Here is a 10,000-nt window from a genome sequence, read left to right as displayed (position 1 = left end):
CCGTGTCGAGGTAATGGATTCCCGGGGGCGGGGGGCTTTCAGGCTGGGCACCCCCGCCCCCCATTTGGTCTGATCCGTGTTGTGCTTTTTTGCTAGCTGGTGGAGTACCGCGGTCGCTGGTCGGGGTGCGCGGGCGCCCTGTGACGAGGGGGGCCGCGCCGCCCGCCGGACTCTCAGGAGGATAAGAGAAACGACTTTTTCCGGACAGCCTCCGCCGCCGCCCATTGGGGGTGGACCGGAGCAACGCAGCAGCGAGCGACGGGGGTCCAGTGGTAGGACAGCTGGGAACAACATCGCGCGTAGCGCGGGGAGCCGGCTATGGTCTCGCTATGAGGTCCGCGCCGAGGCTTTCGACGCGGCCCCGGGAATGGTCGACCCGCAAGCCGAAGGAGCCTGAACCTCCAAGCGCCGGCGCGAGGCCGGGGCCGGTGGGGGCCCTCCGAAGGCGGGTCTTGGTTGCATATCGGTCAGTGGTTGTGTTGGTGCGACCTGTAAGGAGGGAAAAAGACTCGAATGGTCTCGCCGTCTCGCAGTGAGACATAGGGGGGGGTCGACCCGCAAGCCGAAGGAGCCTGAACCTCCAAGCGCCGGCGCGGGGGCCGGGGCCGGTGGGGGCCCTCCGAAGGCGGGTCTTAAGTTGCATATCGGTCAGTTTGTGTATGGGTGCGATGTGGAGGGGGACATATTCGAAAGTGCGGAGCTCCGCCGTCAGAGGCCGGGTTTTCGCACGGGGTATCCGCCCCGGGCGCCTCTCGGGCGGCCTTCCCAACTGCCGTCGACCGCCCGGAGGGGGAAACAGAAAATATTCGAAAGTGCGGAGCTCCGCCGTCAGAGGCCGGGTTTTCGCACGGGGTATCCGCCCCGGGCGCCTCTCGGGCGGCCTTCCCAACTGCCGTCGACCGCCCGGAGGGGGAAACAGAAAATGTTCGAAAGTGCGGAGCTCCGCCGTCAGAGGCCGGGTTTTCGCACGGGGTATCCGCCCCGGGCGCCTCTCGGGCGGCCTTCCCAACTGCCGTCGACCGCCCGGAGGGGGAAACAGAAAATATTCGAAAGTGCGGAGCTCCGCCGTCAGAGGCCGGGTTTTCGCACGGGGTATCCGCCCCGGGCGCCTCTCGGGCGGCCTTCCCAACTGCCGTCGACCGCCCGGAGGGGGAAACAGAAAATGTTCGAAAGTGCGGAGCTCCGCCGTCAGAGGCCGGGTTTTCGCACGGGGTATCCGCCCCGGGCGCCTCTCGGGCGGCCTTCCCAACTGCCGTCGACCGCCCGGAGGGGGAAACAGAAAATGTTCGAAAGTGCGGAGCTCCGCCGTCAGAGGCCGGGTTTTCGCACGGGGTATCCGCCCCGGGCGCCTCTCGGGCGGCCTTCCCAACTGCCGTCGACCGCCCGGAGGGGGAAACAGAAAATATTCGAAAGTGCGGAGCTCCGCCGTCAGAGGCCGGGTTTTCGCACGGGGTATCCGCCCCGGGCGCCTCTCGGGCGGCCTTCCCAACTGCCGTCGACCGCCTGGAGGGGGAAATAGAAAATATTCGATAGTGCGGAGCTCCGCCGTCAGAGGCCGTTCCAGTGCTTTTGGGTGGCTGGAAACACCCTCACGATGGTCTGATTATACTCTTAGGGGCCTCCCCTGTGTCGCCCTGGAGGTCACCCATTCAAAACATGCTCACCTATATACGTTTCGGAAAGTATTTTGGTGAACGCTCACTTTCTAAGCCTTTTAGCCTTCTTGACCCCCTAACTCCCCATATCTGGTTTACCTACTACAGCGCCCCTAACGACCAAAATCGGTACTGCATACCCCTGGTACCCCCGCCATTGAAAATGAATGGGGGAATTTTTTTAATTTCTCAATCCGGCCAGGAGGCCTCTTTTTCGGCCACGCTCGGCCGGCGAGCCGGTCCGCTCTTTACCCCTGGTACCCCCAGCCCTACCCCTGGTACCTCCCCCATTGAAAATGAATGGCGACCCCTGGTACCCCCAGCAACACCCCTGGTACCCTCAGCCTTACCCCTGGTACCCTCAGCTCAACCCCTGGTACCCCCAGCCTAACCCCTGGTACCCTCAGCGGCACCCCTGGTACCCTCAGCAACACCCCTGGTACCCCCAGCCAGCTTCGCCCCTGGTACCCTCAGCCTTACCCCTGGTACCCTCAGCCCAACCCCTGGTACCCTCAGCCCAACCCCTGGTACCCCCAGCCAGCTTCGCCCCTGGTACCCTCAGCCTTACCCCTGGTACCCCCAGCCTTACCCCTGGTACCTCCAGCCTAACCCCTGGTACCCCCAGCCTAACCCCTGGTACCCTCAGCCTTACCCCTGGTACCCCCAGCCTTACCCCTGGTACCTCCAGCCTAACCCCTGGTACCTCCAGCCTTACCCCTGGTACCTCCAGCCTTACCCCTGGTACCTCCAGCCGTACCCCTGGTACCCTCAGCGGCACCCCTGGTACCCTCAGCCTTACCCCTGGTACCCTCAGCCTTACCCCTGGTACCCTCAGCCTTACCCCTGGTACCCTCAGCCTTACCCCTGGTACCCTCAGCCGCACCCCTGGTACCCTCAGCGGTACCCCTGGTACCCTCAGCGGCACCCCTGGTACCCTCAGCCTTACCCCTGGTACCCTCAGCCGCACCCCTGGTACCCTCAGCGGCACCCCTGGTACCCTCAGCGGCACCCCTGGTACCCTCAGCGGCACCCCTGGTACCCTCAGCCGTACCCCTGGTACCCTCAGCGGCACCCCTGGTACCCTCAGCGGCACCCCTGGTACCCTCAGCGGCACCCCTGGTACCCTCAGCCGAACCCCTGGTACCCTCAGCGGCACCCCTGGTACCTCCGCCATTGAAAATGAATGGGCGGCCTTCCCACCTGCCGTCAGCCGCCCGGAGGGGGAAATAGAAAATATTCGAAAGTGCGGAGCTCCGCCGTCAGAGGCCGGCTTTTCGCCCGGGGTATCCGCCCCGGGGCGCCTCTCGGGCGGCCTTCCCAACTGCCGTCGGCCGCCCGGAGGGGGAAATAGAAAATATTCGAAAGTGCGGAGCTCCGCCGTCAGAGGCCGGCTTTTCGCCCGAGGTATCCGCCCCGGGGCGCCTCTCGGGCGGCCTTCCCAACTGCCGTCGGCCGCCCGGAGGGGGAAATAGAAAATATTCGAAAGTGCGGAGCTCCGCCGTCAGAGGCCGGCTTTTCGCCCGAGGTATCCGCCCCGGGCGCCTCTCGGGCGGCCTTCCCAACTGCCGTCGGCCGCCCGGAGGGGGAAATAGAAAATATTCGAAAGTGCGGAGCTCCGCCGTCAGAGGCCGGCTTTTCGCCCGAGGTATCCGCCCCGGGCGCCTCTCGGGCGGCCTTCCCAACTGCCGTCGGCCGCCCGGAGGGGGAAATAGAAAATATTCGAAAGTGCGGAGCTCCGCCGTCAGAGGCCGGCTTTTCGCCCGAGGTATCCGCCCCGGGCGCCTCTCGGGCGGCCTTCCCAACTGCCGTCGGCCGCCCGGAGGGGGAAATAGAAAATATTCGAAAGTGCGGAGCTCCGCCGTCAGAGGCCGGCTTTTCGCCCGAGGTATCCGCCCCGGGCGCCTCTCGGGCGGCCTTCCCAACTGCCGTCGGCCGCCCGGAGGGGGAAATAGAAAATATTCGAAAGTGCGGAGCTCCGCCGTCAGAGGCCGGCTTTTCGCCCGAGGTATCCGCCCCGGGCGCCTCTCGGGCGGCCTTCCCAACTGCCGTCGGCCGCCCGGAGGGGGAGATAGAAAATATTCGAAAGTGCGGAGCTCCGCCGTCAGAGGCCGGCTTTTCGCCCGAGGTATCCGCCCCGGGCGCCTCTCGGGCGGCCTTCCCAACTGCCGTCGACCGCCCGGAGGGGGAAATAGAAAATATTCGAAAGTGCGGAGCTCCGCCGTCAGAGGCCGGCTTTTCGCCCGAGGTATCCGCCCCGGGCGCCTCTCGGGCGGCCTTCCCAACTGCCGTCGACCGCCCGGAGGGGGAGATAGAAAATATTCGAAAGTGCGGAGCTCCGCCGTCAGAGGCCGGCTCCACGCTTCATTCATCCGACCGAGACGCCTCTCCGCCGGCCACACTCGGCTGCGGGGCCGGCCCGCTCTCCGCCATTGAAAATGAATGGGGGGCATTTTCTCATGCTTTCAATCCGCCTAAGAGGCATCTTTCCCGGCCAACTTTGTGCCCCTGGTACCTCCAGCATCGAGAAAGCATGGTGACTCGTCCGACACATGCCCCCCTATATACGTTTCGGAAAGTATTTTGGTGAACGGTCACTTTCTAAGCCTTTCGCCTTCTTGACCCCCTAACTCCGCATATCTGGTTTACCTACTACAGCGCCCCTAACGACCAAAATCGGTACTGCTACCCCTGGTACCCCCGCCATTGAAAATGAATGGGGGAATTTTTTTAATCCCCCAGGCCGGCCAGGAGGCCCCTTTCCCGGCCAAACTCGCACGCTGGGCCGGCCCGCTCTTTACCCCTGGTACCCCCGCCATTGAAAATGAATGGGGGAATTTTTTTCAATCTCCCAGGCCGGCCAGGAGGGCTCTTTCCCGGCCACACTCGCACGCCGGGCCGGCCCGCTCTTTACCCCTGGTACCCCCAGCTCTACCCCTGGTACCCCCGCCATTGAAAATGAATGGGGGAATTTTTTCAATCTCCCAATCCGACCAAGAGGCCTCTTTTCCGGCCAAACTCGCACGCCGGGCCGGCCCGCTCTTTACCCCTGGTACCCCCAGCTCTACCCCTGGTACCCCCGCCATTGAAAATGAATGGGGGAATTTTTTCAATCTCCCAATCCGACCAAGAGGCCTCTTTTCCGGCCAAACTCGCACGCCGGGCCGGCCCGCTCTTTACCCCTGGTACCCCCAGCTCTACCCCTGGTACCCCCGCCATTGAAAATGAATGGGGGAATTTTTTCAATCTCCCACGCCGGCCAAGAGGCCTTTTTCCCGGGCACGCACGCTCGCCGGGCCGGCCCGCTATTATTAAACTCTCACCCCTGCAAGGAGGCCTTTTTCCCGGGCACGCACGCTCGCGGGGCCGGCCCGCTATTATTAAACTCTCACGCCGGCCAAGAGGCCTTTTTCCCGGGCACGCACGCTCGCCGGGCCGGCCCGCTATTATTAAACTCTCACGCCTGCAAGGAGGCCTTTTTCCCGGGCACGCACGCTCGCCGGGCCGGCCCGCTATTATTGAACTCTCACGCCTGCAAGGAGGCCTTTTTCCCGGGCACGCACGCTCGCGGAGCCGGCCCGCTATTATTAAACTCTCACGCCTGCAAGGAGGCCTTTTTCCCGGGCACGCACGCTCGCCGGGCCGGCCCGCTATTATTAAACTCTCACGCCTGCAAGGAGGCCTTTTTCCCGGGCACGCACGCTCGCCGGGCCGGCCCGCTATTATTAAACTCTCACGCCTGCAAGGAGGCCTTTTTCCCGGGCACGCACGCTCGCCGGGCCGGCCCGCTATTATTAAACTCTCACGCCTGCAAGGAGGCCTTTTTCCCGGGCACGCACGCTCGCCGGGCCGGCCCGCTATTATTAAACTCTCACGCCTGCAAGGAGGCCTTTTTCCCGGGCACGCACGCTCGCCGGGCCGGCCCGCTATTATTAAACGCTCACGCCTGCAAGGAGGCCTTTTTCCCGGGCACGCACGCTCGCCGGGCCGGCCCGCTATTATTAAACTCTCACGCCGGCCAAGAGGCCCTTTTCCCGGGCACGCACGCTCGATGAGCCGGCCCGCTATTATTAAACTCTCACGCCGGCCAAGAGGCCCTTTTCCCGGGCACGCACGCTCGATGAGCCGGCCCGCTATTATTAAACTCTCACGCCGGCCAAGAGGCCTTTTTCCCGGCCACGCACGCTCGCGGAGCCGGCCCGCTATTATTAAACTCTCACGCCTGCAAGGAGGCCTTTTTCCCGGGCACGCACGCTCGCGGGGCCGGCCCGCTATTATTAAACTCTCACGCCTGCAAGGAGGCCTTTTTCCCGGGCACGCACGCTCGCCGGGCCGGCCCGCTATTATTAAACTCTCACGCCGGCCAAGAGGCCCTTTTCCCGGGCACGCACGCTCGATGAGCCGGCCCGCTATTATTAAACTCTCACGCCGGCCAAGAGGCCCTTTTCCCGGGCACGCACGCTCGCCGGGCCGGCCCGCTATTATTGAACTCTCACGCCTGCAAGGAGGCCTTTTTCCCGGGCACGCACGCTCGCCGTGCAGGCCCGCCATTTGCCTACCACACCGCCGTCTGGCGGACACCAAGCGGTACCGCCGACCCCTCCCGTTGAAAATGAATGGGGGATTTTTTTTCAATCCCCCAAGCCGGCCAAGAGGCCTTTTTCCCGGGCACGCACGCTCGATGAGCCGGCCCGCTATTATTAAACTCTTACGCCTGCAAGGAGGCCTTTTTCCCGGGCACGCACGCTCGCCGAGCCGGCCCGCTATTATTAAACTCTCACGCCTGCAAGGAGGCCTTTTTCCCGGGCACGCACGCTCGATGAGCCGGCCCGCTATTATTAAACTCTCACGCCGGCCAGGAGGCATTTTTCCCGGGCACGCACGCTCGCCGTGCAGGCCCGCCATTTGCCTACCACACCGCCGTCTGGCGGACACCACGCGGTACCGCCGACCCCTCCCGTTGAAAATGAATGGGGGATTTTTTTTTACAATCCCCCAAGCCGGCCAAGAGGCCTTTTTCCCGGGCACGCACGCTCGATGAGCCGGCCCGCTATTATTAAACTCTCACGCCGGCCAAGAGGCCCTTTTCCCGGGCACGCACGCTCGATGAGCCGGCCCGCTATTATTAAACGCTCACGCCTGCAAGGAGGCCTTTTTCCCGGGCACGCACGCTCGCCGGGCCGGCCCGCTATTATTAAACTCTCACGCCGGCCAAGAGGCCTTTTTCCCGGGCACGCACGCTCGATGAGCCGGCCCGCTATTATTAAACTCTTACGCCTGCAAGGAGGCCTTTTTCCCGGGCACGCACGCTCGCCGAGCCGGCCCGCTATTATTAAACTCTCACGCCTGCAAGGAGGCCTTTTTCCCGGGCACGCACGCTCGCAGAGCCGGCCCGCTATTATTAAACTCTCACGCCGGCCAGGAGGCCTTTTTCCCGGGCACGCACGCTCGCCGTGCAGGCCCGCCATTTGCCTACCACACCGCCGTCTGGCGGACACCAAGCGGTACCGCCGACCCCTCCCGTTGAAAATGAATGGGGGATTTTTTTTTCAATCCCCCAAGCCGGCCAAGAGGCCTTTTTCCCGGGCACGCACGCTCGATGAGCCGGCCCGCTATTATTAAACTCTTACGCCTGCAAGGAGGCCTTTTTCCCGGGCACGCACGCTCGCCGAGCCGGCCCGCTATTATTAAACTCTCACGCCTGCAAGGAGGCCTTTTTCCCGGGCACGCACGCTCGCAGAGCCGGCCCGCTATTATTAAACTCTCACGCCGGCCAGGAGGCCTTTTTCCCGGGCACGCACGCTCGCCGTGCAGGCCCGCCATTTGCCTACCACACCGCCGTCTGGCGGACACCAAGCGGTACCGCCGACCCCTCCCGTTGAAAATGAATGGGGGATTTTTTTTTTCAATCCCCCAAGCCGGCCAAGAGGCCTTTTTCCCGGGCACGCACGCTCGATGAGCCGGCCCGCTATTATTAAACGCTCAGGCCGGCCAAGAGGCCCTTTTCCCGGGCACGCACGCTCGCAGAGCCGGCCCGCTATTATTAAACTCTCACGCCTGCAAGGAGGCCTTTTTCCCGGGCACGCACGCTCGCGGGGCCGGCCCGCTATTATTAAACGCTCAGGCCGGCCAAGAGGCCCTTTTCCCGGGCACGCACGCTCGATGAGCCGGCCCGCTATTATTAAACGCTCAGGCCGGCCAAGAGGCCCTTTTCCCGGGCACGCACGCTCGCAGAGCCGGTCCGCTATTATTAAACTCTCACGCCTGCAAGGAGGCCTTTTTCCCGGGCACGCACGCTCGCCGGGCCGGCCCGCTATTATTAAACTCTCACGCCGGCCAAGAGGCCTTTTTCCCGGGCACGCACGCTCGCCGAGCCGGCCCGCTATTATTAAACTCTCACGCCTGCAAGGAGGCCTTTTTCCCGGGCACGCACGCTCGCCGGGCCGGCCCGCTATTATTAAACTCTCACGCCTGCAAGGAGGCCTTTTTCCCGGGCACGCACGCTCGCCGGGCCGGCCCGCTATTATTAAACGCTCACGCCTGCAAGGAGGCCTTTTTCCCGGGCACGCACGCTCGCCGGGCCGGCCCGCTATTATTAAACTCTCACGCCGGCCAAGAGGCCCTTTTCCCGGGCACGCACGCTCGCCGGGCCGGCCCGCTATTATTAAACTCTCACGCCGGCCAAGAGGCCTTTTTCCCGGGCACGCACGCTCGCCGAGCCGGCCCGCCTTTTGCCTACCACACCGCCGTCTGGCGGACACCGACCCCTGGTACATCTGCCATTGAAAATGAATGGGGGAATTTTTTCAAACTCCCAATCCGAGCAAGAGGCCCCTTTTCCGGCCACACTCGCCCGCCGGGCCGGCCCGCTCTTTACCCCTGGTACCCCCAGCAACACCCCTGGTACCCCCAGCCTTGCCCCTGGTACCTCCCCCATTGAAAATGAATGGTGACCCCTGGTACCCCCAGCAACACCCCTGGTACCCTCAACCTTACCCCTGGTACCCTCAGCTGCACCCCTGGTACCCTCAGCCTTACCCCTGGTACCCCCAGCCAGCTTCGCCCCTGGTACCCCCAGCCTTGCCCCTGGTACCTCCGCCATTGAAAATGAATGGGGGAATTTTTTCAAACTCCCAATACGACCAAGAGGCCCCTTTTCCGGCCAAACTCGCACGCCGGGCCGGCCCGCTCTTTACCCCTGGTACCCCCAGCTCTACCCCTGGTACCCCCGCCATTGAAAATGAATGGGGGAATTTTTTCAAACTCCCAATCCGACCAAGAGGCCCCTTTTCCGGCCACACTCGCCCGCCGGGCCGGCCCGCTCTTTACCCCTGGTACCCCCAGCCTTGCCCCTGGTACCTCCGCCATTGGAAATGAATGGGGGATTTTTTTCAAACTCCCAATCCGACCGAGAGGCCTCTTTCCCGGCCACACTCGCCCGCCGGGCCGGCCCGCTCTTTACCCCTGGTACCCTCAGCGGCACCCCTGGTACCTCCAGCCCTACCCCTGGTACCCTCAGCGGCACCCCTGGTACCCCCAGCGGCACCCCTGGTACCCTCAGCCTTACCCCTGGTACCCCCAGCGGCACCCCTGGTACCCTCAGCCTTACCCCTGGTACCCCCAGCGGCACCCCTGGTACCCTCAGCCTTACCCCTGGTACCCCCAGCGGCACCCCTGGTACCTCCAGCCCTACCCCTGGTACCCTCAGCGGCACCCCTGGTACCCTCAGCGGCACCCCTGGTACCCCCAGCGGCACCCCTGGTACCCTCAGCGGCACCCCTGGTACCCTCAGCCTTACCCCTGGTACCCCCAGCGGCACCCCTGGTACCCTCAGCCTTACCCCTGGTACCCCCAGCCAGCTTCGCCCCTGGTACCCCCAGCCTTGCCCCTGGTACCTCCGCCATTGGAAATGAATGGGGGATTTTTTTCAAACTCCCAATCCGACCGAGTGGCCTCTTTCCCGGCCGCACTCGGCCTCCTCGCCGGCCCCTTCCGGCGCTGCAAACTCCAAGTTTTCAATCCGACCGAGTGGCCTCTTTCCCGGCCGCACTCGGCCTCCTCGCCGGCCCCTTCCGGCTTGCAAACTCCAAGTTTTCAATCCGACCGAGTGGCCTCTTTCCCGGCCGCACTCGGCCTCCTCGCCGGCCCCTTCCGGCGCTGCAAACTCCAAGTTTTCAATCCGACCGAGAGGCCTCCCTCCCGGCCGCACTCGGCCTCCTCGCCGGCCCCTTCCGGCGCTGCAAACTCCAAGTTTTCAATCCGACCGAGAGGCCTCTTTCCCGGCCGCACTTGGCCTCCTCGCCGGCCCTCTCCTTCCGGGCGGGCCGACCCCTGGTACCTCCGCCGCG

Source organism: Hippocampus guttulatus, unplaced genomic scaffold, assembly GCF_054856545.1.
Source record: "Hippocampus guttulatus isolate MCC_2025c unplaced genomic scaffold, RoL_Hgut_1.0 HiC_scaffold_35, whole genome shotgun sequence".
NCBI classification, from domain to species: Eukaryota; Metazoa; Chordata; class Actinopteri; order Syngnathiformes; family Syngnathidae; genus Hippocampus; species Hippocampus guttulatus.
Note: the sequence above shows the minus strand (reverse complement) of the source record.